Source organism: Pteropus vampyrus, unplaced genomic scaffold (genome assembly GCF_000151845.1).
Source record: "Pteropus vampyrus isolate Shadow unplaced genomic scaffold, Pvam_2.0 Scaffold24, whole genome shotgun sequence".
NCBI classification, from domain to species: Eukaryota; Metazoa; Chordata; class Mammalia; order Chiroptera; family Pteropodidae; genus Pteropus; species Pteropus vampyrus.
In genome coordinates, this window is record NW_011888805.1 from 13,219,342 (window position 1) to 13,223,704 (window position 4,363).

General features: G+C 31.7%; 1 protein-coding gene and 1 non-coding gene across 2 annotated transcripts in view; both read left to right on the forward strand.

Annotated features, from left to right (window-relative positions):
- LOC105289493 (pantetheinase-like) overlaps nt 1-4,363 on the forward strand; it is a 26,182-nt gene that overhangs the window by 7,374 nt on the left and 14,445 nt on the right. The gene's annotated exons all lie outside the window — the stretch shown is intronic.
- Nucleotides 2,402-2,508, forward strand: LOC111737200. The gene has a single exon (XR_002779382.1). It is a non-coding gene; the product is annotated as a U6 spliceosomal RNA (small nuclear RNA).

Here is a 4,363-nt window from a genome sequence, read left to right on the forward strand (position 1 = left end):
TAATTCTTTGCATACGATCAGATAGCATGTTCTGTTGAGTATGTTTGAAATATCCACTGAGTTCCTTTTTATTTCTTTTCTCAGAGTCACCAACCGTTCTCGGGGCCTACATTACCAGTTAGCCCATGTGTAATGGAAATAGGGCCTTCTTATTTTCATCTATCTATCTATCTATCTATCTATCTATCTATCTATCTATCTATCTATCTATCTATTTAGCATTTATACTTCATATGCTTCCAAGAGGATTTGAGAGTTTTTAAAATTTTATTATTTTTTAATGAAAATTAAAAATAATTTTAAAATAGGACAGTTTAGATATAAAAACAAAATATAAGTCAACTGAATAAAGTAGAAGAAGTAGTTGTTACAAGGCTAATAGAGGGCTGATAATTAAATTGGATGAGCAGTGTAGTTTTAATAGTTCCTGGGAGGGTAAAGAGAAACAATTTGGCTTAGAAGCTTTCATTGCCTGACAGAAGAAAGTTTATAGATTTCTTGAGAGACAACATATGTCCAATAACCTAACCCACAGATGAATTTACTCATTCACCTTTTTTTCATTGATGATTTCTTATGTGCGTGTGTCAGAGTCCTTATATAAGAGGCATCCTTTAATAACCACGAACGTCTGCACCTATGATCGAGGTGATCTGGCTTGCAGATTAGAGTCAATTGTTAGTTCAATAAGGTAAAAGAAAAAACTTGCCTAATTAGCTAGCTTATATAAAAAAACATTTTGATGTTTGATTGTATGTTATTTGTACTGTTAGTTCAGGGCTTTGTGTGCATACATGGTTTCTCCAGTAAGAGTAAATGATTTCAACGTGCATCCATCATATCTTATGCTCCAGTGTCTTCCACACTGCACTGGGACAGCTCCGCCCAGCATGTCTTTATCCTGGATGCCCACATACTTAGCAAGGTGCTTTGTGTGGTAAGGATACAGCAAATATTTGTTGAATATTTAATGTACACTTATTATAAATTAGTAAATGTCTTGTTCAATAATTAATAATTTTTGTTGTACTTTGAGATTAAGCACTTTGAAAACAGTCCTAGAAAATACATTTTAATTTTTCTGTTTCACCTCTTTCTGTTCTTGGTAGCACTAGGGCAGGCAGATTTCAGGCTCATATAAGCAAAATGCATTTTTAAACTCCAAATCAGGACATGTAGTCTAACAAAGAATTTTGGAGCCTTTTCTGGATATAGCAAATCATCTGAAAAATTTGTTTAAATGGAAATATATTAAATTTCTATGAGGCATTTTTAAGATTAATAGAGACAGGAGAAAAATATTTAATCGGTACTGTTTCAGAAATCCAAAATATCAGGGTTCTAATTTATGTACCTATTCTACCACTTCAGGTGATCTGGAAAGACTTGGGGTAAATATGTTTTAAGTGGTTCGATGTGTTGTATTTATATCTGTGCATTTCACATACAATTGAAACAAGTAGGGGGGACTATCAAATGGTCATTCATGTAAATGCATTAAAATAATAATTTTTTGGATGTGCTTTCTATCCTTCTTGGTGTTTTACAAGGATATGTTTTGTGGATGTTTGCTATGGTTTCATACAAAATTGTAGACCTAATGGTTTAGATTTGATACTAAAAGAAAGCTTTAATTGCTACTGCCAGCAGATGGCACCACATTTTCATTCATTCGACAGTTATCCTAACATCATCTATTCGTCAATAACCTAGTATTGATCAATTATTATTTTAGGGTTATGCCAATACAGAATAAATATGACTAAATATTATTTTCTGAGGTCTCACTTTTCAAAAACTGCATTTTAATTGCTTTACTGGGACAACTACTGGTAACATGATAAAATTAAAGAAATCAAGCATGAACAAATGTTCCAGTATTTTCATCTTTCCATACTGTCATTGTCCTAACCCAACCCTTGTTGCCTCTAATATGAACTATTTAAACAGCTTCCTAATGATTCCCCTATATTTAGTGTCTCATCATTCTACTATATTCTATACTCTGATGTTCTATTAATCTTAAAGAAAATTCAGATCCTGCTACTTCTTTGTTTATCAAATTTGGAATAAGTTTCTAAGCCTTTTGGGCAGAGCTGTATCTCCTATGACCCAAAACACATCTTTTAAATTCTTGCCCTTTTCTTCCCTAAAGATTGACTGGTTTCCTGAATAAGATGTTCTTTTCTTACCTCCAAGGGTTTTTTCACCCATTTTTTAATTGTAGTAATTAATATACGCATAACATAAAATTTACCATCTTAATCATTCTTGAATGAATGTATATAGTCAGTGATATTAATTATATTTGTATTGTTGCATAACCATCACCACCATTTATCTTTAGAACCCTTTATCTAGCAAAACTTGACCTCAATACCTATTAAACAATAATTCTCTTGTTCTCACTTTGGCAGCACATATATTAAAATCAAAATGATACAGAGAAGATTAGAATGGCCTCTCTACAGGGATGACATGTGAATTCCTGAAGCATGCTATATTTTTAGAAATGAAAGAAGAGACATTATAATAATACTACAGAAATACAAAGGATCATAAGAAACTACTATGAACAAACATTATAGGCCAGCAAATAGGATAACTTAGAAAAAGTGGATAAATTCCTAGAAACAGATAATTTACCAAGACTAAATCATGAAAAATAAAGGTCTGAGTAGATCAGTTATGAATAGGGAGATTGAATCAGTAATCAAAACCCTCCCCCCAAAGTACAGCCCAGAACTAGATGGCTTCACAGTTAATTCAACCGAACATTTAAAGAAAAATTAATGCCAATTCATCTCAAAATCTTACAAAAGATTAAAGGGGAGGGAACACTCCCAAACTCACTTTTTGAGGTCTGCATTACTCTGATACCAAAGTCAGGTACAAAATCACAAGAAAAGAAAACTACAGGCCAACATCCCTGATAAACATAGATGCAAAAAAATTTAACAAAATACTAGCAAACCAAATTCACCAGCACATTAAAAGGATCATAGACTATGATAACATGATATTTATTCCCTGCGATGCAAGAATGTTTCGATATGTACAATCAAAAAATATAATACATCACATTAACAGAATGAAAGGTAAAAATCATTATTACCTCAATAGATACAGAAATAACATTTGATAAAGTTCAGCATCTTTTCATGATAAGAACTCCAAAGTATATCTAGAAGCCATACGTTATAAGACAACAGCTAATATCATACTCAATAGTGAAAGGTTGAAAGTTTTCCTCCTGGAATAAGACAAGCGGTGCCCACTATTGCCACTTCTGTTTAACATAGTACTGGAAGTCCTAGCCAGAGCAATTAAGCAAGAGAAAGAAATAAAAGGCATCCAAATTAGAAAGGAAGAGTAATATTGTCTCTGCTGCTGCATAAGAAAATCTTAAAGACTCCGCCAAAAAACTGTTAGAACTAATAAACAAATTTGATAAAGTTTCAGGATAGAAAGTCAATATATAAAATCAGTTGCATTTCTATACATTAACAATGAACTATATGGAAAAAATCCCATTTACAAAGTATCAAAAATAATAAAATAGGAAAAAATTTAACTAACAAAAGAAAGATCTATACACCAAAAACTAAGACATTGAGGAAATAAATTGAAGATGACACAAATAAATGGAAAGATATCCTGTGTTCATGGATTAGAAGAGCTAGTAGTGTTAAAATTTCCATACTACCCAAAGTCATCTATAGATTCAATGCAATTTTTATCTAAATTCCAATGGCATTTTTCACAGAAATAGAAAAGATAATCCTAAAATGTGTATGGAACCACTAAAGATTCCAAATAGCCACAGCAATCTTGGGATAAAAAAAAAAAAACTGAAGACATCACACTTTCTGACTTCAAACTGTATGTTAAAGCTATACAAAAAAAAAAAAAAAAGTAATCAAAACAATATAATATTGGCATAAAAATAGACACACAGCTCAATAAAAGAGAATCGAGATTCCAAAAATAAACCCATGCATATACAGTCAATGAATATTTAACAAGGGAGCCAGAAATACTCAGTGGGAAAGGATAGTCTCTTCAATATATGGTGTTTGGAAAACTGGATATTGACATTAAAAAGAATGAAGTTGGAATTTTATCTTATACCCCTCACAAAAATTAACTCAAAATGGACTTAAACATAAGAACTGAAACTGTAAAACTTGTAGTAAAAAACATGGGGAAAAAAGCTCCTGGCCATTGTTCTTAGCAAGGAATTTGGATCTGACACCAAAAATATAAGCAAAAAAAAAAGGAAAATCAATGAATGGAACTATATTGAACTTAAAAGCTTCTGCATAGCAAAAGAAAACCTCAACGAAATGAAAAGACAACCTAT